Below are 26,126 nucleotides of genomic sequence, written 5' to 3' on the forward strand. Positions count from 1 at the left end.
TGCAATATGCAAGCGGTATTTGGGGCTTAGAAGAATATTCAGCCATTAATAGTGTTTTTTATAGAACATGTCGTTTCTACCTTGGAGTGGGGAAATATACCCCTAATGATGCAGTTATGGGTGATATGGGTTGGGATCCCCCTTTTTTTTATCAGTGTCAATCAATTGCTAGGCTTTGGTGTAACCTGAGTAAGTATACTAGTGACCATTACCCTGGAAAAATTTTCTTGTGGTCAAAGTCCCTGGCAAATCATGGTATTAAGAATTGGTGTTATAAGGTTAAACAATTATTTGCAAAACTGCAGTGTATGCATGTTGAACCATTGGCTGAGATTGTTAGTACACATACAGGTGAGCACCGTATCCAAAGCATGTAAATTATTTGTTGAAAATAAGTGGAAATGTTCACGGTTTGATGATAAAAGGAGAGTTCCCCAATCCAGAAACAAACTCAGAACATATCGTAATTTTAAACATTCTATGAATACTTCTAATTATGTTATGCAGTGTCAGAATAGATCTAACAGGCGAGCATTAGCTCTGTTTAGAAGTGGTTGTGCCCCTATTGCCCTTAAAACCGGACGTTATAAAAATGTCCCACACAATGAAAGATTTTGTATAATCTGTAATTCTGGTGATGTAGAAGATGAGTTTCATTGTTTTATGATTTGTTCGGCATACGATGATTTCAGATCACAATTATTCAGTATTATATCAGAAAGAGATCCCACCTTCCCTCAGTTACCTATTTACCAACAATTCCTTTTTTTAATGTCATCAAAGTCACTGTGCTGTCAAGTAGCCAGTTTTGCCAACCTTATTTTAACGTGCCGTAACAATTTATTATATTCCCACAGCTGAATATCTCTTTTATGTATTATTTAGCCCACCATATTCTCTCTTTTGTTATGTTAAATTATTTTTTATTGTCTGTATGTCTTACATGATTCATTTATATATTTTGTATTACTTATAATGTTTGATGTATACATGTATCACTCATAGGCCTTTTTAGGCCGGCCGTCCGTGTGACGGGTGTGATTTTTAAAGAATAAACTACTACTACTACTACTACTACTACAACCCTACATTGGAGCGGTTTTGCGGCAGCGGCAGCGGCGGTGGTTTGCCGCTAAACTCTGCCGCAGCGGCACGCTGTGCACACTGGAGCGGTTTGCCGCGCGTAATATGCAAATTAGATTGTTGCCCTTGGGCACCTGCAGTTTACTAGTAATCACTTACATAATTATCATGCACATGTATACTGTGAATACATTCCCCATGGATCTGAGAATTTACAAAATCACTTTTCCAAAACGAAACCAACAATAAAGGAAATCAAGGATGCGTAACATGCAAGAAGACTATTGGACAATCAGTACTGGAATCTCAACTTTTCAACTTTTTGCTTAAAAAAAAAGAATACTTTCAACACAGACTGTTCAATGAAACTGCAAAATATTCCTTGTGTTACTGATATTGGTATGCACGCAGAAATTATTGCATCGGACCACTGCCATATATACTGAGAAGGTGGTACATAAAATGTGTACATCCAACACCTCAATATCTCAAATTATGATCTGCGAATGTCACATTATCCTTGTTCTTGTTTTATTTTATTTTATTTTTTTTTTTTACAAAATTAGTCAGCATCCAAAGCAATGATATCTTATCTTGTTTCATGTTAATGAGAAAATGACTAGTATTTTTTTTTTTCTGGTGTCGGTAAAGTCGTCAACTGTATGAAAGATGAGCTCTTTAAAAAAAAAAGAAAAGAAAAACCAGCAACATACTTCTTTACTTGTTATTCCAATCTTTTACCATAGAATAGTATACCGGTATTATGATATATATATATATATATATATATATATATATATATATATATATATTTTAGATCATCATGATTGTGTCATTTTCATGTGCATGTTTGTGTAATGATTTTTGTACTTCATAACTCACTTTTCCTACTGCGCCTTGAGCACGTTAGTCATGTGAAATTGGCACATTAAACGTATACTGTATTATTATTATCATTATTACCTATTAACTCTATATGAATGAAATGTTAATGTTTGATTTGACTTCTGTCACAGTTCATGCTCTTTTTGGAAGTGTAGTTACAAAGGTGAGGGGATGTTTTAGAGAATATGCCTACCATTCACTCTCCTACTCAAACCTACTAGATCTACTGTATGTATGTAGAGTATAATGTAATCCACAAACGGCCCATAATAAACTCACCCACATACTGTACTCCCAGCTATGGAAAAACAAGAGTAGCATTTTCACTCTCCACAACATGTGTTTTATATTATGCATGGGGGAGAAATTAATGGCAATTTTGCATCCTCTTAGAAAAAACAAACAAACAAACAAAAACAAAAACTACACACACGCACACACACACACACACACACACACACACACACACACACACACACACACACAATGTCAGTTTGGATTTCAAATTCACACATCTGCATTACACCATCAAATCTATGCTTTCAGAAATCTGGATAGCATTTTAACAGACAGTCGATTTCCAAGTGAACCACATAACTGTTGGGTAAAGTGATTACCAAAAGCCAACTGAGGTCGGTTTTATCTTAAGCAAGTTTTGTGGAATTGCACTAAATCTTTTCTTCGAAATTTAACCCCCGAATGAAAACATTAGTTAACAGGAATTTTAACCAACTTATGTCGGTAAATGACAAACATCACTCGAAATACACATCAAACAATGTACATACACTAATACAAACCACACATGTCAAATTTAGCACTTGAGACACCAATTCAGGACAATTGTTCCAACATACAATCTCATTTGATGTGATCTAATATGGCAGTCTGTTGCAGAAATAAAGTACAGTGGTATACTGTTAACATTTGCGAAGGGAAGTAATATAGCACATTCACATGTAAAATGAAAATTCACAAGATCTGACACTGTATGAGCAACTTTGTAAATCTGAATGGATACACATGAGTTGTCAAAACAATACAGTAATGGTAGTATGGTACTGGATTTTATGAATGATTGAAGTACATGTATGATAATTAACACCAATGTAATTTGTATCTTGGACCAATTTTCTATAAAATAAGCATATTATTCTCATCTCCTACATCTGAAAAAAAAGAAGAATTAATTCAGTGCAAATTCCTAGCAGAAATGCATACTTTACAACATAAAACAAATCAGTTGTTTACATTTCACTTTCAAACCTCATAAGGACCAATCTTTCTAAGTAATAAGAAACAAAAAGTACTTGTATTACATGTACATGGGTCTAGGGCAATTACCCCCTGGGCAATTACCCCGGACCCTTCCCCTGGTTCTAATCCTAATCCTAACCCTAATCTTTACTCTTACCTTACCACTACGCAGTATTTAGCCAGGGGGTAATTGCCCTCTGGGGCAATTGCTCGGATACGCATGTACATACATGTAGGACAGGAAAAATATAGGAGAGAATAGGATTGAGAGAAAAGAGCAGTACAGAGTTCATCAAATGAAGTGAGCAAGAAAGAGCGGATACATAGGGGTGGATGAGGCTTGAGATTTACAATGATATGGACATGTATTGAAGTTACAAACACAAACACAAGAAAATCAGGATAAGCAAAGGAATACAACAAAAATGGGCACCTAGGTGCTTACATGGTTCAATTTAGCTAGTCAGATAACAAAATCAAGTAGCAAACAGAATAGCAACATATTCCGCATATAATGCAATGACCCGTTGTGAGTTATCTGACATCAAATACTAATTTAATGCAAGGAAAGTACAAACTGAGTGTTCAAAATTATACATGTAATGAAAATAATATTCGATGCCATGTCAACTTTATAGATTTGGGTTTCCAAGATAAATTTGAAGCTTTCAAAAATCTGTAGTAACATGCTTCAGGTACACTATAAAGTGCTTGTTCTACTGCTAATTATTTTACTCATTGCAATGCAGCATAATACAATATTGCATCCATACTCCAAAGTCAAATACACACATGTGACAGGTACTATGTAGGTGCATAATGAAAAGGTGGAATTTCATCACATTTTTGAATATGTAGTATGTTGGCTACTGGCCTACCTGGGAGCAATGCACAGAATTCTTGTGTTGTGGGCCTGTACATGTATATGCTATCACATTTCTCCTGAGTCGAGTTCTAACTGCGAAGTGATACACAATAGCCTGCCTTGTATGATAATCATGAAGAACTTGATTACTTCTTACGAGCATAGATGAAATTGCTTGGGGTACACTACTCAAGTGATACATGAAGGATGCCAGTTGAAGACAATTATATCTTGTGTTTTCAAATTACCATTCACATTATAAAGATTGAAAGTAGTTTGATCCGCAATATTTTGGTTAAATTTTCTATAGATTTTTTTTTTCATTACCATGGAAACACATTAATTACATACCACATTTACCTGTAATAGTGGCCACATATGCCAAGTTCTAGGTCAACTCCTAAAAAAGCAAGAGAGTTGTTGTAACTTGGGTTGGAACCAGGTGCAAGCAACAATAGTGTTGACAGATATTTGGGCCATGTGAGGTCATTTAGAACTAGTTTCCATGGCGATGTCACAGTTTGGTGCTCTATACATCCCTTGTCAACTTGTACACACTATATGTGGGTGTGGTGTGTAATAATGGTATTAGCAGCTTTTCACATATTCGATACTTGTATACATTATCATAAGTAAAACTAACTCCTTGAAAAGTGAATACATGTTTCGAAGAAGCATTGACCACTAATAGTATCAATATGAATGTACCTTATCATTCATACATGGTACAGGTGTATAGTCAAAATACAACAATATCCATCATATGGCAAATGGCTTGTAAAATAACATGGCCACTGTTATGAGGAGACCACAATTAAAGCCCAAACAAAGTTCTGGTACGCCTGCAAAAGTTGTCAAATTTCGCTCCCAAATATGAACGTATGCTTAGGAAATGTGCAGGATAACGATGTTATGACAAGATATTCGATGGGTAACGACGAAAATGCGAAATATTAACTAAAAAGGTTCAGTCTCAGCACTTACCCGAACGGGGTGGGGCTAAACTCGGACTCGGGGATAACTCAGCTTCGCTTTGACGGCGGGATGAGCTGTAATGGTTGTCCCTCTGATTGTACAGTGTTGTCCTATGGGAGCGGCCTGTATAAACTAGCGCTTCGTGTTCTGGCTACTCGCAGTAATGGTCCGAGTTGTTACAACGCGCGCATCAAAAACCTCTTTTGCGCGCATGCAAAATTAGTATGCGCCGATCAAGCTCCTCTAAAACAATCAAAGGCGCTTGATAAACAACAACAAAAACTCCAAAGACCGCGCGTCTCTTCAGCTCAGCAACTGAGGACCGCGCGCTGTCATTTTTGTTTTGTTTGTACAGGATTACGTCAGCACACACTTTCCTGTCCATTCAGTTAGGCCTCATTTGGTATTATGCAGTGGCCAGTAGAATGTGGCGATCACGAACTGCGTGTGAATTGTCTGAAGTAAGGTCGAATTTTTCCCGAGACCGAGTTAGTCTGGAGCCTTCTGGAATAAAAGTCGGTTTTCCTACTATAATTATTTTTCTCAAAATACTCCAAACCGACTCATCATTCCGGCAAACCGCGCCAGGCAGGTCAGTTTCTTAGTGGACTCTTTCGATTTATTGCAAGAAAAAATGAAATGGTGCTAGACGGGTTCTCAGGCACTTACCGAAACTTAGTTTTCACTTTAAAGGTCAGTGCCTATTTCCCTATAACATTGTAAGTACTTCTCAAGCAAATGCTGTTTTATTATGCAGACTTGATACAGGAAGGGTGGAGATGACAAATAAATGGTTGCATTATGGTTGACTCAGCAAATTTAGAAAATAAGGGATGGATGCCAAAGTTTCAAATCCTCCTTGTTTGTACAGGAGTCCCTTTTAAAATGGTCTCACTGCCATACAATGTGGCCAGCAGTCACGATTTAGAACGAAGATCAACTTGAAGACAAGATCAGCTGCACCCACAACGCCTTGAGGACTGTGCCCTGTGCTCTACAACTGCAGATACATGTACCTGAAGAGGGTATAATTTGCTTTCTCCAATAAGGAGGATGAAGGGCTGTGAATGCGGATGTTCTGTGTCGACCACGTATGAGCAGTTAAAACAGTCCTTCCTGGAAGAATGAAAAAGGCAAGCATATATGGAAACAGCGTGTAAACATTTTGAAGACATATTGATGTGCACTATTTTCTTATGCCTTCATACACATGATATTTCCAGTAATTTTGTATCATATATTTACTAGCAACTCCAGCAAACTAGAAGCAAGAATGACCAAGATCAGAAGGTCATTCTTCAAAGCTGAAGATCTACTATGCACATACAGGAGTGAGTCAAACATGATATCTGGAAACAGAGGGAAAACTTGTTTCAGAAGGGAATGGGGAGGTAGTACAGGCCTGTAAGAAAGCTATAGATCACAACAGAACAATTCACACAATTCTGGCCTTCATGGTGCTATCTGTTTGTTTGTTTGTTTGTTTTTTCCCATGTCTAGCTTAATTACAAACCAGAACTATCTTTGCAAAGAAGTGTAACTTTGTCTAAAGTCAATTTTTTTTCACCAACCCCCCCCCCCCAAAAAAAAGAAAAATATATATCAGTGACAGACAATTCTTCATTCAAAGTTACATTTGACTTGCATTTTCATGTCCTCCGAAACTGATTAAATTGGTATCAGTACGGGCCAATTACTAGACCTAGGCACCTATGGTACACTATAATACACACTATTAAAATGATTGATTGGTCCACGCTGCATATTGTGATACCTGTCAAATGTATGGGCTGTTGCCATAGTCACTATACATTATAAAGAAAGAGAAGAATCTACATACATGTACATTTCCTTGGAATGAAAGGGCAGGGTAAAGATTATAAGATGTGCCTTCACAGAAATTTCACTCTTAAGTTCACTCTTTAGTTCTAGGTGACATACAAAATATGTACATGTGTTGTCATTAGAATTATCTGGTACGGTACAATACATGTACCATCACTTCCAAAAAAAAAGTTGTTTTTTTTTTCCTCCCACAGGAGTAAGGTCAAGTTCTGAACAATGGTTATGGTATAAATGTACCTAGAATGTCAATCTTTTGAATAATGCACTTTCAGTAAATCCTGAAAGCTGAAACTCACAGCTTTCCAGTCAATGAGTGAGCTTGAATCAAAGCGTGGTCAGGGATGCAGCCTCCTTATGCATGGTCTTTCCGCATTCGCTGAATAGGAGGGAAGCAGATTCAATAACTGTTTACCTGAGGGTAAATAATATTCATACAAGTGAGGTGTTATACAAATGATGTGTTATACAATGCATTATTACATTATTTCCTTATATGAATAGGGGGAACTTTTTACTCAGCACAAAGAAAATGTAATACAAACGAGTCTCTTTTAAAAAGCACCTTAGCCCTTCACTCCAATAACCAACACCACATGCAGGAATTGATTGCCTGAACTTTTGGTATCTGATTTTTGCTCTTAAATTGCTCATTTTGCAGTACAGTGTAAGTGCTACTAAAATGCCAAGTGCTTATATCAATGAAACTATTCATGAAAATATACATTTGGTATTGCTACCAACATGAATTAACACACTGAATTACCTGCAGAACACAATACAGAGGTTCATCTTTCCTACCAAGGAACACAAAGGACTGGCACAGCCTCTTAGAAGAAGTAGTGGCTGCTTCAACCCTTGATACAATATGTCAAGGGTCAGCAATTAACCAACCACTGCATCACTGGGCATTTTTGTGATTGAGGGTACCACCTATCGGCACCCTATGAATTTGCAGCTCGTTTATTACAAAAGTATAAAACAAATTTGCCTAAGTTTTTCCTCAAATAAGCTGTAAATACTGCAGTTCAAATCTCGTGACTGTTCTGTTGATTCTGAATCTCCATTGTAAAATTATGCAATTTTTCTTCGCGTGGCTGAAAAAGGGTACCTCACGATCTGCACCCCTTCCCTCCATAGGTAATACAAGTGAATTTCATAGACATGCGTTGTTACTGAGTGGATATGTAATTGAAACGTGTTTAGTTTGTTTTGTTGGCTTGATTTTCGTTTCTTTGTTACTGTTTTCATAGCTATAAAATGGCACTTAATCCCACGCGTACCTTTTTGTTCTATACGCACAAACAGCCATGATACGCAGGGTGTCGATGTACCCTGCCGATAGCTGGTACCCTTACCACACATTGAAGAAACCGTCCAAGTCTATTAATTGTGGGAAATGTGGGCATCTTTGGAAAGGCAAGACAAGATAATGCACATGCTTACCAGCTACAGTACAGTTACAGTTAAATTGATTTTAAAACATTACCCTTAACTTGGTCAGACTCAGCCTGAGAGGATTTGATTCACTTTCTAACAAGACAAATCAGTCCTACTTCACTGCCTGTCTGATGATGCGAGACTGAACGCGAGTAAATTCAAGTAGATCGGCTTTGTCATGCCAATGTCAATGGACAAAGTTGTGGTTATGTGTATGCATTTATACCAGTGCAGTGACAGTATGGCAGTACAAAAAACAACAACTATGTAGTATGTGAACTAGATCTAGGCTGGGCCTGTATAGAGGCAGAGTCAATACCCAGAACATACCTTTTAGGGCCTAACGCGCGTTAGGTCTAGAAACTCTGTTAGACTAGAGTCTAGAATTATGTCTAAAGGCCGTGTCACACCAGCCTTGCGTGCGACTTGCAAAGAACAATTTGACTACCTGGAGGTCCCTGTAGATATCCGCACATGACAGTACCTAGCATGTATCTCAAAAGTAGTCGCCCGGAGGTGCGCACGCATATTTTTTTCACCCGCAACCGTGTTTAGGCCCTGTCACACCTTTCCGGGCAAGCTACTCGGGCTTGTTACGTGTAGGGATTTTCTAGCATACCGGACATTCCTGAGGGCGGAAAAGGATTTGTGCGAGTCAGCGCATGTGTCTTACTTGCTGGAAGCGTTATACTTGCGAGTATACTGTGTGACCTTTGTACCAGTCGCGTGGGGGCTGACAACTTAGTGAAGGAATTTCTCTAATGGAATGGCTGAAATCTCACAGAATTTCATTATCTTGGCTGCATACGGGACTGCGAAGTACCTGCGTGGGAATTGCCTGGGAAGTACTGCCGCTAAGGGTCTCCTACTACTGGCGTTCTGCGTGGACCTCTACGGGCATTCCTGCGACTCACCCGGAAAAAGTTTTGGTCATGCTCAAAACTTGGCTGCGGTTAAATCGGACTTGCGTGAGCACCTCCGGGCAACTACGCGCTAGATACTGTCAGGTCCGGACCAACTGTATGCGGAGAGCTCCTTGGAGTAACTTTGTTTCCCCGCAAGTCAAGCCGCAGAAGTTCCCCCGTACGGTATGACAAGGCATGAATGAAAATTGCAAACATTCTTGTTCGCCCGCTGAAAATCTTCTACGTGCTGGAAACTACCTCCTCGCCACAAGCCCGCGTTATGGTGTGACATGGCCTTAACGTTAACACTACAGTCAGAGTATCAGGCCTAGATAGAGGCTAGGTGTTTCTGTTGTTGTTTTTATTTGAATCTATTTGCCGTTTACCATTGATCATTTTTTCCCTGTATTAATTTACGCCAAAATGTTACTTATGAATTACTTTAGAAACTTCAAATTCCAAAATTTTCCCTAGGCAGGGCCTGCATTATTTTAATTTTATTAGAAATAAATCAAAAATACCAGGTAGTACCCTATGATATCAATATATCTAACGTTAGAGTGTCTAGTCTAGTCTACTAAGAAGCTTATTATAAATAGGTTGCATACGTCTACGTAACCTTTTTTTTTTTTCTAATGAGGATGTTGTTACGAATGTTAGGCCCTAGCGTTACCGCCTGCCACCGCTATACAACATGATACAATCGACCATATTGTGGTCCATTTATCATATGAGAAGTCCTCCCCATTTATGGACCCATCTCATTACTGGTCATTAGTACGTGTGGGACTATTTTTAGTCGGACAGTAGGAGTGCTCCTACTGGACCTAGTACTAGTTCTAGATCTAGCGGGTTACTCTGTTAGACTTCAAGGCTTCAGCACCACGTTGGCAGAATACTATATCAGAGTATTCAGACATAGATAGGCGTATATGGGACTGTGATATTGATAGACTGCTTTCTTTCGCTGGCGAGTCTGCGTCTATGGCAAAATACGTGGAAAGTTACAATCTGCAATGTAGCCTCTGCAAGAGAGTGACCGCTGTGAAGGATCGAAACAAATGGCAAAACCTCGAGAAAACCAAACGAGCAACTGAACAAACGAAAAATGACACCTTTTTTTACCGGTATGTGAACACTCCCAAGATCGCACGGATGTCATCAAAGGAGAAATTCAGCAATTTGTCGGGGTAGAAAGAGCGAACAGGACACTATGCAAAGCCGCCATTGTACGCTCTTTGGTGCTAACAAAGTGCCATAGCGCATAGCTAGCACTGTGACTCCTCTCAGACTGGCGCCACCTTTTGGCCGGGAAAAGAGAGGAACGTATTTTTTTGATCAGAGTGAAATGTTTTTATCAGAGTGAAATGGTTTTAGTGCAGTGAAATGGTTTTAGTGCAGTGAAATGGTTTCGTCAGAGTGATACGGTACGCCAAAGTGAAATGATTTTTTTTTTTACGGAAAAATGAAATGATCTATTTTTTTTCTTGAAAAGTGAAATGAATTTTGTGAAAAGTCAAATGCTTTTGGTTAAAAAGTGAAATACATTTTGTGAAGAGTGAAATGAATTTTTATTTGAAAGTGAAATGTATTTTTGTGGAAAGTGAAATGTATTTTTGTGAAAAGTGAAATGCATTTTTGTGAAAAGTGAAATGGATTTTTATTTAAAAGTGAAATGTATTTTTATCTAAAAGTGAAATGTATTTTTGTGAAAAGTGAAATGAATTTCTATCTAAAAGTGAAATGTATTTTTGTAAACAGTGAAATAAATATTGGTGAGTGAAATGTATTTGTTAAAAGTGAAATGAATATTGGCTGGAGTGAAATGAATTTTGTATTGTTTCCCTAATGGCGTTCCATACGGCACTGGCTGCCGAGCGAGGAGTGCGCCAACTGGCGTTGAGCTGGTAAAGTTTCCAAGCGAGATTTACTTGTTGTTGTTGTCGTTGTTTTTCTTTAAAGGGACTGTACCCCTTCATCGCTACCTCATCAACACTTATGGAACGCCATTAGGGAAACAATACAAAATTCATTTCACTCCAGCCAATATTCATTTCACTTTTAACAAATACATTTCACTCACCAATATTTATTTCACTTTTTACAAAAATACATTTCACTTTTAGATAGAAATTCATTTCACTTTTCACAAAAATACATTTCACTTTTAAATAAAAATACATTTCACTTTTAAATAAAAATCCATTTCACTTTTCACAAAAATGCATTTCACTTTTCACAAAAATACATTTCACTTTCCACAAAAATACATTTCACTTTCAAATAAAAATTCATTTCACTCTTCACAAAATGTATTTCACTTTTTAACCAAAAACATTTGACTTTTCACAAAATTCATTTCACTTTTCAAGAAAAAAAAATAGATCATTTCATTTTTCCGTAAAAAAAAAAATCATTTCACTTTGGCGTACCGTATCACTCTGACGAAACCATTTCACTGCACTAAAACCATTTCACTGCACTAAAACCATTTCACTCTGATAAAAACATTTCACTCTGATCAAAAAAATACGTTCCTCTCTTTTCCCGGCCAAAAGGTGGCGCCAGTCTGAGAGGAGTCACAGTGCTATGCGCTATGGCACTTTGTTAGCACCAAAGAGCGTACAATGGCGGCTTTGCATAGTGTCCTGTTCGCTCTTTCTACCCCGACAAATTGCTGAATTTCTCCTTTGATGACATCCGTGCGATCTTGGGAGTGTTCACATACCGGTAAAAAAAGGTGTCATTTTTCGTTTGTTCAGTTGCTCGTTTGGTTTTCTCGAGGTTTTGCCATTTGTTTCGATCCTTCACAGCGGTCACTCTCTTGCAGAGGCTACATTGCAGATTGTAACTTTCCACGTATTTTGCCATAGACGCAGACTCGCCAGCGAAAGAAAGCAGTCTATCAATATCACAGTCCCATACGCCTATCTATGTCTGAATACTCTGATATAGTATTCTGCCAACGTGGTGCTGAAGCCTTGAAGTCTAACAGAGTAACCCGCTAGATCTAGAACTAGTACTAGGTCCAGTAGGAGCACTCCTACTGTCCGACTAAAAATAGTCCCACACGTACTAATGACCAGTATTGGCAGTAATGAGATGGGTCCATAAATGGGGAGGACTTCTCATATGATAAATGGACCACAATATGGTCGATTGTATCATGTTGTATAGCGGTGGCAGGCGGTAACGCTAGGGCCTAACATTCGTAACAACATCCTCATTAGAAAAAAAAAAAAAAGGTTACGTAGACGTATGCAACCTATTTATAATAAGCTTCTTAGTAGACTAGACTAGACACTCTAACGTTAGATATATTGATATCATAGGGTACTACCTGGTATTTTTGATTTATTTCTAATAAAATTAAAATAATGCAGGCCCTGCCTAGGGAAAATTTTGGAATTTGAAGTTTCTAAAGTAATTCATAAGTAACATTTTGGCGTAAATTAATACAGGGAAAAAATGATCAATGGTAAACGGCAAATAGATTCAAATAAAAACAACAACAGAAACACCTAGCCTCTATCTAGGCCTGATACTCTGACTGTAGTGTTAACGTTAAGGCCATGTCACACCATAACGCGGGCTTGTGGCGAGGAGGTAGTTTCCAGCACGTAGAAGATTTTCAGCGGGCGAACAAGAATGTTTGCAATTTTCATTCATGCCTTGTCATACCGTACGGGGGAACTTCTGCGGCTTGACTTGCGGGGAAACAAATTTACTCCAAGGAGCTCTCCGCAGTTGGTCCGGACCTGACAGTATCTAGCGCGTAGTTGCCCGGAGGTGCTCACGCAAGTCCGATTTAACCGCAGCCAAGTTTTGAGCATGACCAAAACTTTTTCCGGGTGAGTCGCAGGAATGCCCGTAGAGGTCCACGCAGAACGCCAGTAGTAGGAGACCCTTAGCGGCAGTACTTCCCAGGCAATTCCCACGCAGGTACTTCGCAGTCCCGTATGCAGCCAAGATATTGAAATTCTGTGAGATTTCAGCCATTCCATTAGAGAAATTCCTTCACTAAGTTGTCAGCCCCCACGCGACTGGTACAAAGGTCACACAGTATACTCGCAAGTATAACGCTTCCAGCAAGTAAGACACATGCGCTGACTCGCACAAATCCTTTTCCGCCCTCAGGAATGTCCGGTATGCTAGAAAATCCCTACACGTAACAAGCCCGAGTAGCTTGCCCGGAAAGGTGTGACAGGGCCTAAACACGGTTGCGGGTGAAAAAATATGCGTGCGCACCTCCGGGCGACTACTTTTGAGATACATGCTAGGTACTGTCATGTGCGGATATCTACAGGGACCTCCAGGTAGTCAAAATTGTTCTTTGCAAGTCGCACGCAAGGCTGGTGTGACACGGCCTTTAGACATAATTCTAGACTCTAGTCTAACAGAGTTTCTAGACCTAACGCGCGTTAGGCCCTAAAAGGTATGTTCTGGGTATTGACTCTGCCTCTATACAGGCCCAGCCTAGATCTAGTTCACGTACTACATAGTTGTTGTTTTTTGTACTGCCATACTGTCACTGCACTGGTATAAATGCATACACATAACCACAACTTTGTCCATTGACATTGGCATGACAAAGCCGATCTACTTGAATTTACTCGCGTTCAGTCTCGCATCATCAGACAGGCAGTGAAGTAGGACTGATTTGTCTTGTTAGAAAGTGAATCAAATCCTCTCAGGCTGAGTCTGACCAAGTTAAGGGTAATGTTTTAAAATCACTTTAACTGTAACTGTACTGTAGCTGGTAAGCATGTGCATTATCTTGTCTTGCCTTTCCAAAGATGCCCACATTTCCCACAATTAATAGACTTGGACGGTTTCTTCAATGTGTGGTAAGGGTACCAGCTATCGGCAGGGTACATCGACACCCTGCGTATCATGGCTATTTGTGCGTATAGAACAAAAAGGTACGCGTGGGATTAAGTGCCATTTTATAGCTATGAAAACAGTAACAAAGAAACGAAAATCAAGCCAACAAAACAAACTAAACACGTTTCAATTACATATCCACTCAGTAACAACGCATGACTATGAAATTCACTTGTATTACCTATGGAGGGAAGGGGTGCAGATCGTGAGGTACCCTTTTTCAGCCACGCGAAGAAAAATTGCATAATTTTACAATGGAGATTCAGAATTAACAGAACAGTCACGAGATTTGAACTGCAGTATTTACAGCTTATTTGAGGAAAAACTTAGGCAAATTTGTTTTATACTTTTGTAATAAACGAGCTGCAAATTCATAGGGTGCCGATAGGTGGTACCCTCAATCACAAAAATGCCCAGTGATGCAGTGGTTGGTTAATTGCTGACCCTTGACATATTGTATCAAGGGTTGAAGCAGCCACTACTTCTTCTAAGAGGCTGTGCCAGTCCTTTGTGTTCCTTGGTAGGAAAGATGAACCTCTGTATTGTGTTCTGCAGGTAATTCAGTGTGTTAATTCATGTTGGTAGCAATACCAAATGTATATTTTCATGAATAGTTTCATTGATATAAGCACTTGGCATTTTAGTAGCACTTACACTGTACTGCAAAATGAGCAATTTAAGAGCAAAAATCAGATACCAAAAGTTCAGGCAATCAATTCCTGCATGTGGTGTTGGTTATTGGAGTGAAGGGCTAAGGTGCTTTTTAAAAGAGACTCGTTTGTATTACATTTTCTTTGTGCTGAGTAAAAAGTTCCCCCTATTCATATAAGGAAATAATGTAATAATGCATTGTATAACACATCATTTGTATAACACCTCACTTGTATGAATATTATTTACCCTCAGGTAAACAGTTATTGAATCTGCTTCCCTCCTATTCAGCGAATGCGGAAAGACCATGCATAAGGAGGCTGCATCCCTGACCACGCTTTGATTCAAGCTCACTCATTGACTGGAAAGCTGTGAGTTTCAGCTTTCAGGATTTACTGAAAGTGCATTATTCAAAAGATTGACATTCTAGGTACATTTATACCATAACTATTGTTCAGAACTTGACCTTACTCCTGTGGGAGGAAAAAAAAAACAACTTTTTTTTTGGAAGTGATGGTACATGTATTGTACCGTACCAGATAATTCTAATGACAACACATGTACATATTTTGTATGTCACCTAGAACTAAAGAGTGAACTTAAGAGTGAAATTTCTGTGAAGGCACATCTATATAATCTTTACCCTGCCCTTTCATTCCAAGGAAATGTACATGTATGTAGATTCTTCTCTTTCTTTATAATGTATAGTGACTATGGCAACAGCCCATACATTTGACAGGTATCACAATATGCAGCGTGGACCAATCAATCATTTGAATAGTGTGTATTATAGTGTACCATAGGTGCCTAGGTCTAGTAATTGGCCCGTACTGATACCAATTTAATCGGTTTCGGAGGACATGAAAATGCAAGTCAAATGTAACTTTGAATGAAGAATTGTCTGTCACTGATATATATTTTTCTTTTTTTTGGGGGGGGGGGGTTGGTAAAAAAAATTGACTTTAGACAAAGTTACACTTCTTTGCAAAGATAGTTCTGGTTTGTAATTAAGCTAGACATGGGAAAAAACAAACAAACAAACAAACAGATAGCACCATGAAGGCCAGAATTGTGTGAATTGTTCTGTTGTGATCTATAGCTTTCTTACAGGCCTGTACTACCTCCCCATTCCCTTCTGAAACAAGTTTTCCCTCTGTTTCCAGATATCATGTTTGACTCACTCCTGTATGTGCATAGTAGATCTTCAGCTTTGAAGAATGACCTTCTGATCTTGGTCATTCTTGCTTCTAGTTTGCTGGAGTTGCTAGTAAATATATGATACAAAATTACTGGAAATATCATGTGTATGAAGGCATAAGAAAATAGTGCACATCAATATGTCTTCAAAATGTTTACACGCTCTTTCCATATATGCTTGCCTTTTTCATTCTTCCAGGAAGGACTGTTTTAACTGCTCATACGTGGTCGACACAGAACATCCGCATTCACAGCCCTTCATCCTCCTTATTGGAGAAAGCAAATTATACCCTCTTCAGGTACATGTATCTGCAGTTGTAGAGCACAGGGCACAGTCCTCAAGGCGTTGTGGGTGCAGCTGATCTTGTCTTCAAGTTGATCTTCGTTCTAAATCGCGACTGCTGGCCACATTGTATGGCAGTGAGACCATTTTAAAAGGGACTCCTGTACAAACAAGGAGGATTTGAAACTTTGGCATCCATCCCTTATTTTCTAAATTTGCTGAGTCAACCATAATGCAACCATTTATTTGTCATCTCCACCCTTCCTGTATCAAGTCTGCATAATAAAACAGCATTTGCTTGAGAAGTACTTACAATGTTATAGGGAAATAGGCACTGACCTTTAATTGTGGTCTCCTCATAACAGTGGCCATGTTATTTTACAAGCCATTTGCCATATGATGGATATTGTTGTATTTTGACTATACACCTGTACCATGTATGAATGATAAGGTAACATTCATATTGATACTATTAGTGGTCAATGCTTCTTTGAAACATGTATTCACTTTTCAAGGAGTTAGTTATTCTACTTATGATAATGGTAGACAAGTATCGAATATGTGAAAAGCTGCTAATACCATTATTACACACCACACCCACATATAGTGTGTACAAGTTGACAAGGGATGTATAGAGCACCAAAACTGTGACATCGCCATGGAAACTAGTTCTAAATGACCTCACATGGCCTAAATATCTGTCAACACTATTGTTGTCTTGCACCTGGTTCCAACCCAAGTTACAACAACTCTCTTGCTTTTTTAGGAGTTGACCTAGAACTTGGCATATGTGGCCACTATTACAGGTAAATGTGGTATGTAATTAATGTGTTGTCCATGGTAATGAAAAAAAAAAAATCTATAGAAAATTTAACCAAAATATTGCGGATCAAACTACTTTCAATCTTTATAATGTGAATGGTAATTTGAAAACACAAGATATAATTGTCTTCAACTGGCATCCTTCATGTATCACTTGAGTAGTGTACCCCAAGCAATTTCATCTATGCTCGTAAGAAGTAATCAAGTTCTTCATGATTATCATACAAGGCAGGCTATTGTGTATCACTTCGCAGTTAGAACTCGACTCAGGAGAAATGTGATAGCATATACATGTACAGGCCCACAACACAAGAATTCTGTGCATTGCTCCCAGGTAGGCCAGTAGCCAACATACTACATATTCAAAAATGTGATGAAATTCCACCTTTTCATTATGCACCTACATAGTACCTGTCACATGTGTGTATTTGACTTTGGAGTATGGATGCAATATTGTATTATGCTGCATTGCAATGAGTAAAATAATTAGCAGTAGAACAAGCACTTTATAGTGTACCTGAAGCATGTTACTACAGATTTTTGAAAGCTTCAAATTTATCTTGGAAACCCAAATCTATAAAGTTGACATGGCATCGAATATTATTTTCATTACATGTATAATTTTGAACACTCAGTTTGTACTTTCCTTGCATTAAATTAGTATTTGATGTCAGATAACTCACAACGGGTCATTGCATTATATGCGGAATATGTTGCTATTCTGTTTGCTACTTGATTTTGTTATCTGACTAGCTAAATTGAACCATGTAAGCACCTAGGTGCCCATTTTTGTTGTATTCCTTTGCTTATCCTGATTTTCTTGTGTTTGTGTTTGTAACTTCAATACATGTCCATATCATTGTAAATCTCAAGCCTCATCCACCCCTATGTATCCGCTCTTTCTTGCTCACTTCATTTGATGAACTCTGTACTGCTCTTTTCTCTCAATCCTATTCTCTCCTATATTTTTCCTGTCCTACATGTATGTACATGCGTATCAGAGCAATTGCCCCAGAGGGCAATTACCCCCTGGCTAAATACTGCGTAGTGGTAAGGTAAGAGTAAAGATTAGGGTTAGGATTAGGATTAGAACCAGGGGAAGGGTCCGGGGTAATTGCCCAGGGGGTAATTGCCCTAGACCCATGTACATGTAATACAAGTACTTTTTGTTTCTTATTACTTAGAAAGATTGGTCCTTATGAGGTTTGAAAGTGAAATGTAAACAACTGATTTGTTTTATGTTGTGAAGTATGCATTTCTGCTAGGAATTTGCACTGAATTAATTCTTCTTTTTTTCAGATGTAGGAGATGAGAATAATATGCTTATTTTATAGAAAATTGGTCCAAGATACAAATTACATTGGTGTTAATTATCATACATGTACTTCAATCATTCACAAAATCCAGTACCATACTACCATTACTGTATTGTTTTGACAACTCATGTGTATCCATTCAGATTTACAAAGTTGCTCATACAGTGTCAGATCTTGTGAATTTTCATTTTACATGTGAATGTGCTATATTACTTCCCTTCGCAAATGTTAACAGTATACCACTGTACTTTATTTCTGCAACAGACTGCCATATTAGATCACATCAAATGAGATTGTATGTTGGAACAATTGTCCTGAATTAGTGTCTCAAGTGCTAAATTTGACATGTGTGGTTTGTATTAGTGTATGTACATTGTTTGATGTGTATTTCGAGTGATGTTTGTCATTTACCGACATAAGTTGGTTAAAATTCCTGTTAACTAATGTTTTCATTCGGGGGTTAAATTTCGAAGAAAAGATTTAGTGCAATTCCACAAAACTTGCTTAAGATAAAACCGACCTCAGTTGGCTTTTGGTAATCACTTTACCCAACAGTTATGTGGTTCACTTGGAAATCGACTGTCTGTTAAAATGCTATCCAGATTTCTGAAAGCATAGATTTGATGGTGTTATGCAGATGTGTGAATTTGAAATCCAAACTGACATTGTGTGTGTGTGTGTGTGTGTGTGTGGGTGTGTGTGTGTGTGCGTGTGTGTAGTTTTTGTTTTTGTTTGTTTGTTTGTTTGTTTTTTCTAAGAGGATGCAAAATTGCCATTAATTTCTCCCCCATGCATAATATAAAACACATGTTGTGGAGAGTGAAAATGCTACTCTTGTTTTTCCATAGCTGGGAGTACAGTATGTGGGTGAGTTTATTATGGGCCGTTTGTGGATTACATTATACTCTACATACATACAGTAGATCTAGTAGGTTTGAGTAGGAGAGTGAATGGTAGGCATATTCTCTAAAACATCCCCTCACCTTTGTAACTACACTTCCAAAAAGAGCATGAACTGTGACAGAAGTCAAATCAAACATTAACATTTCATTCATATAGAGTTAATAGGTAATAATGATAATAATAATACAGTAGTATACGTTTAATGTGCCAATTTCACATGACTAACGTGCTCAAGGCGCAGTAGGAAAAGTGAGTTATGAAGTACAAAAATCATTACACAAACATGCACATGAAAATGACACAATCATGATGATCTAAAAAAAAAAAAAAAAAAAAAAAAAATATATATATATATATATATATATATATCATAATACCGGTATACTATTCTATGGTAAAAGATTGGAATAACAAGTAAAGAAGTATGTTGCTGGTTTTTCTTTTCTTTTTTTTTTAAAGAGCTCATCTTTCATACAGTTGACGACTTTACCGACACCAGAAAAAAAAAATACTAGTCATTTTCTCATTAACATGAAACAAGATAAGATATCATTGCTTTGGATGCTGACTAATTTTGTAAAAAAAAAAATAATAATAAAATAAAACAAGAACAAGGATACTGTGACATTCGCAGATCATAATTTGAGATATTGAGGTGTTGGATGTACACATTTTATGTACCACCTTCTCAGTATATATGGCAGTGGTCCGATGCAATAATTTCTGCGTGCATACCAATATCAGTAACACAAGGAATATTTTGCAGTTTCATTGAACAGTCTGTGTTGAAAGTATTCTTTTTTTTTAAGCAAAAAGTTGAAAAGTTGAGATTCCAGTACTGATTGTCCAATAGTCTTCTTGCATGTTACGCATCCTTGATTTCCTTTATTGTTGGTTTCGTTTTGGAAAAGTGATTTTGTAAATTCTCAGATCCATGGGGAATGTATTCACAGTATACATGTGCATGATAATTATGTAAGTGATTACTAGTAAACTGCAGGTGCCCAAGGGCAACAATCTAATTTGCATATTACGCGCGGCAAACCGCTCCAGTGTGCACAGCGTGCCGCTGCGGCAGAGTTTAGCGGCAAACCACCGCCGCTGCCGCTGCCGCAAAACCGCTCCAATGTAGGGTTGTAGTAGTAGTAGTAGTAGTAGTAGTTTATTCTTTAAAAATCACACCCGTCACACGGACGGCCGGCCTAAAAAGGCCTATGAGTGATACATGTATACATCAAACATTATAAGTAATACAAAATTTATAAATGAATCATGTAAGACATACAGACAATAAAAAATAATTTAACATAACAAAAGAGAGAATATGGTGGGCTAAATAATACATAAAAGAGATATTCAGCTGTGGGAATATAATAAATTGTTACGGCACGTTAAAATAAGGTTGGCAAAACTGGCTACTTGACAGCACAGTGACTTTGATGACATTAAAAAAAGGAATTGTTGGTAAATAGGTAACTGAGGGAAGGTGGGATCTCTTTCTGATATAATACTGAATAATTGTGATCTGAAATCATCGTATGCCGAACAAATCATAAAACAATGAAACTCATCTTCTACATCACCAGAATTACAGATTATACAAAATCTTTCATTGTGTGGGACATTTTTATAACGTCCGGTTTTAAGGGCAATAGGGGCACAACCACTTCTAAACAGAGCTAATGCTCGCCTGTTAGATCTATTCTGACACTGCATAACATAATTAGAAGTATTCATAGAATGTTTAAAATTATGATATGTTCTGAGTTTGTTTCTGGATTGGGGAACTCTCCTTTTATCATCAAACCGTGAACATTTCCACTTATTTTCAACAAATAATTTACATGCTTTGGATACGGTGCTCACCTGTATGTGTACTAACAATCTCAGCCAATGGTTCAACATGCATACACTGCAGTTTTGCAAATAATTGTTTAACCTTATAACACCAATTCTTAATACCATGATTTGCCAGGGACTTTGACCACAAGAAAATTTTTCCAGGGTAATGGTCACTAGTATACTTACTCAGGTTACACCAAAGCCTAGCAATTGATTGACACTGATAAAAAAAAGGGGGATCCCAACCCATATCACCCATAACTGCATCATTAGGGGTATATTTCCCCACTCCAAGGTAGAAACGACATGTTCTATAAAAAACACTATTAATGGCTGAATATTCTTCTAAGCCCCAAATACCGCTTGCATATTGCAATATGGGCAAAATCATAGCATCATACAACTTTTTATAGGTCATAAACAGAGAACCACCGATCAATTTAAATTTACTAATAACCACTCCGAGGGCTCTAGTTGCAGATTGAGCCAATATCTTGGTTCCTTTTTGTAAACTTAAAAATTCATCAAACCACAATCCAAGATATTTATAGGAGTCAACAATATCAAGCTTTTGACCATTACAATAAAATAAAGATGTGGTTTTTGCTTGGGCTTTTCTCCTGAAATGTACAATTTGAGTTTTTAAAGTATTAAATTCGATCCTCCACTTCTGAGCCCACAAACATATACAGTTGTACTATCAAGCTTCAACTGAAGGTCATTTTCATTGTCAGCAATTACCACAATGTCATCTGCATACATAAGCATATCAATGTTTGTATCTAACACCTGGATACCTCTGTTACACAGCCTCACACTATCAACTATATCATTAATGAAAATATTTAACAGGACTGGGGACAAAAGACAACCTTGTTTTACCCCTAGATCCACATTAAAAAAATCAGTAAGGTTACCATTCACATTTACAGTACATTTGGTATCTTGATAAAGAGCCTTTATGGAGTTATACAACTTGCCATGAACACCAATAGACCTCAGCTTGTACCATAACAAAATCCTATTAACAATAACACGATCAAATGCTTTTTTTGCATCAATAAAGCAAACAAAAGTATCTTTTTTACACAGCTTTCTGTTTTCAATTATAGAATAGAGGCTATATAAGTGCTCAAGACAACTCCTTTTCTTTCGAAACCCGTACTGTTCCTCATTAATAACACCTTCTTTTTCAAGGAAATTAATCAATCTTTCTTTTATATCACAACAAATCTTACAAATCACAGATATCAATGTAATACCTCTGTAACTTAAAGGTTCACATTCATCCATACCAGGTTTAAGAATTGGATGAATAATACCTTTTTGCCATATCTGTGGGGAAATACCATGTTCAAAACAAAAAGAGTATAAAGCATGCAGGAACTGAATAGAAACTTTATTTTTTACTACCTCAGCAATAAAACCATCTATTCCTGCTGCTTTATCTAATTTTGCTCTGTTTACTGCTGAAGTTACCTCTGATAATCCAATAGGATGATTCAGATCATCTCCCCGTGAATCAATTTCCTGAACATTTAATTCCAACTCCAATAATTTCTTTTTTATACCAAACAAAAAATCATTGTCAAAACCAGCATCATTATCAGTAAAAAGAGAGGAGAAATCATTTTGCCATTGTACTCAATACAATATCAAAATTCTCCATTATTTCTCCATCACTATTGACTACCTCCACAGGAATTTTATAACACCTGTTACTTTCATCTGAGCCAATCTTCCCTATCTCCTTCCAAAAACTACTAGAGTCTTTATTAACCATTGCATCCAATGCATTAATTTTTCTATGCTGATATGCTCTTTTTGCTTGACGTACAGCTTTATCAAAATTTCTATGTACAGCTTTATAATCATCAAACTTCATCTTTCTACCATAAGCATTTTTACATTTCAACCATTCTTTTTGTTCACATTTCACTCTATTCCACAAGGATTGGAGATTTTCATCCCACCATGCTTTAGGAGTGTGAGGGAGACCTTTTACGGGTCTATTGGTTTTCTTTTTCCTACAATGCCTGTGTACTGCATTTTGCAGAACTTTTTCAAATTCACCATATACTTCATCCAAATGCTCTTGTGATGGTACACCATCTGCTAATCTTCTCAAAAGAGAATCTACTGCATTTTTACTTTCCTCATCACACATAAATCTATCATTTACATCATTTAAATGATACAGTTTAGACAGATTTTGAGGACTAGAATTAACAGGCTCTGTGCATTTGGCTCTATCACCTGAAGGATTTCTGTCGAGTGACCAGCATAGAATAGAATGGTCAGGAATTGAACCTAACACTGGAATAGAATGCTTGTCAATTAACTCTGCAACGAGCAGAACATAAAAATTGGAGTATAGGTTTAAATCATGGTAGGGTACTATACAGTAATCCACAACTGAACTTCCTTTATAAGACACACAAGTAAAATTATCATTTGTATATATCTACCATTTAGGCAGCACAAATTTGACGAAACACAAAAATCCATTTCTTCCTTGAGAGTTTGTTTCAAAGTCAATAGTCTTTCTTTGTCTAATGCAATCTATGCCTTCGATAATATCTGATAAATCTCCATTTCTCGCATTAAAATCTCCACAGATTTGAATTTTACCACAATCTTTGTATTTGTATACTCCGGAAAGTAGCTTATCAAAAAATTCTTCACCATGTCCCCCTCTGCTTGAGTTTTCTGGGGGTAAGCAACAGACGCAACATATCCTTTCCTTGCTTGTCTTTCAACTGCAGCCATAATATCCCCTCATATGATTTCTCCAAACATTTAACCGAGCAATACTGAAGCACGCGACGATGTATCAAGCAGCCGACTCCTCCAGATCCTTTCCTTGCATTTTTGTGCAATTGTAACCAGTTTATGCCCAAACCAAATGTAGTTGCTAACTTGAATTGATTGACTTTCAAGAAGATGAGTTTCCACCAAACAAATAATATCAAAATCACACTTCGCTAAAATGGTTTTCCTCAATGAACATGAATCAGACCAACCACCAACATTCCAGCAGCCGATGTTTAACTGACAAGAGCCGTCGCTATCCTACGCTATCTCCTTGGTGGCTCCTTCCACTTCCGCTTGGGGGCCAGCGTTTGGCTTCTTGTATTCTACTCCGTCAATGAAAAGTTTGTCGTGCCGGAAGAACATTTTCTTTCCTGCTTTGAAGGCCTCAGAAGCTACAAATTACAGTTGCTGCTTCGCTTTACGATCAGACAAGGTCTCATCCTGCTTGATGTACAACTGTGACTTTGCCTCACGAAGTTTGCCTTTGGCCCGTAGGATCCTATCTCTCACCTCGATTGAGCCGACTTTGAAGATGATAGGTCTGGCAGCCCCATCACTCCTTCTTTTTCCAACTCTGTGGGCTACTTCCACCTTTGCATCAATGCCTAGCTCGCCTTTCAAGACACTGTTGACTATTGCGGCAGGGATCTCATCCTTTTTCTCTGGACCATGGTTGCAGAGAAGCAGGTTACATCTGCGAGAGTGACGCTCTAGGTTGTTATTGACGACCTGCAGATTGTCAATTTTTTTTCATGCATGCAGACATGTTCTTTGTGAGAGCCTTTACTAATTTTTCTCAACTTCATCGCTTCTTGCTGCTTCGAAGTCAATCGAGTCTTTCAGCTCAGCTTGTGTAGTTTTAAGTTCCTGGATACACTGCTTCATTGATTCCTGGCCATCTAAATTGGATCTAAGTGCCTGTCTGACATATGATTTGAAGTCAGAATCGTCCGCTACATTGCCCGCGCTCATATGTCGTGGCTTTGCTTTATCCCTACTGCCGCCAGCGCCGCCGGCGGAGCGATCACGCAGCTCCACACTGGACCCGAATACTGGCTCCCACAGTAACACAAGACGCAATACGTCGGACTGGGCGAGCTGTTTTCACCGAAGACACGTTTGTGGCGCAACAACAACTCTAGTGAATTCGTCAGTTAATAGGGATTCATAAAAGTTACAGACTGAACAAACGAAAAATGACACCTTTTTTTACCGATATGTGAACACTCCCAAGATCGCACGGATGTCATCAACAGGAGAAATTCAGCAATTTGTCGGGGTAGAAAGAGCGAACAGGACACTATGCAAAGCCGCCATTGTACGCTCTTTGATGCTAACAAAGTGCCATAGCACTGTGACTCCTCTCAGACTGGCGCCACCTTTTGGCTGGGAAAAGAGAGGAACGTATTTTTTTGATCGAAGTGAAATGGTTTTATCAGAGTGAAATGGTTTTATCAGAGTGAAATGGTTTTAGTGCAGTGAAATGGTTTCGTCAGAGTGATATGGTACGCCAAAGTGAAATGATTCTTTTTACGGAAAGAAGAAATGATTTATTTTTTTTCTTGAAAAGTGAAATGAATTTTTGTGAAAAGTCAAATGTTTTTGGTTAAAAAGTGAAATACATTTTGTGAAGAGTGAAATGAATTTTTATTTTAAAGTGAAATGTATTTTTGTGAAAAGTGAAATGTATTTTTATTTAAAAGTGAAATGCATTTTTGTGAAAAGTGAAATGAATTTTCATTTATAAGTGAAATGTATTTTTATTTAAAAGTGAAATGTATTTTTGTGAAAAGTGAAATGAATTTCTATCTAAAAGTGAAATGTATTTTTGTAAAAAGTGAAATAAATATTGGTGAGTGAAATGTATTTGTTAAAAGTGAAATGAATATTGGCTGGAGTGAAATGAATTTTGTATTGTTTCCCTAATGGCGTTCCATAAACACTTCCCCCTCTAGGCATACAAGTCTTGTACCTCACTCCAGCACAGATACACACGCATATTTGCACACACACACACACACACACACACACGCGCGCGCACACAAACACCGAACCTGTTCACCAAACAAAAAAAAAAAGCACACAAAGGTAGCATTTAGCAATAGACGTGGAGTAAGAATCACCGTGTCATTAATTGATTCCATTTCCTGCTGTGCAAGGCC

The 26,126-nt window shown here is 37.8% G+C and overlaps 2 long non-coding RNA genes across 2 annotated transcripts; one reads left to right on the forward strand and one right to left on the reverse strand.

Annotated features, from left to right (window-relative positions):
• Positions 1–6,008: 6,008 nt before the first annotated feature.
• Positions 6,009–10,494, reverse strand: LOC139733120 (uncharacterized). Its single transcript, XR_011711061.1, has 3 exons — positions 10,378–10,494; positions 7,207–7,286; positions 6,009–6,181 (listed from the first exon to the last, which is right to left on the reverse strand). It is a non-coding gene; the product is annotated as an uncharacterized lncRNA (long non-coding RNA).
• A 1,086-nt stretch (positions 10,495–11,580) lies between these two features.
• On the forward strand, positions 11,581–16,703 carry LOC139733121 (uncharacterized). The gene is made up of 3 exons (XR_011711062.1): positions 11,581–11,982; positions 15,079–15,158; positions 16,184–16,703. It is a non-coding gene; the product is annotated as an uncharacterized lncRNA (long non-coding RNA).
• Positions 16,704–26,126: the final 9,423 nt, after the last annotated feature.

This window comes from Diadema antillarum, unplaced genomic scaffold (assembly GCF_040938485.1).
Source record: "Diadema antillarum isolate AM-2024a unplaced genomic scaffold, OU_Dant_1.0 seq00000461_RagTag, whole genome shotgun sequence".
Taxonomy (NCBI): Eukaryota; Metazoa; Echinodermata; class Echinoidea; order Diadematoida; family Diadematidae; genus Diadema; species Diadema antillarum.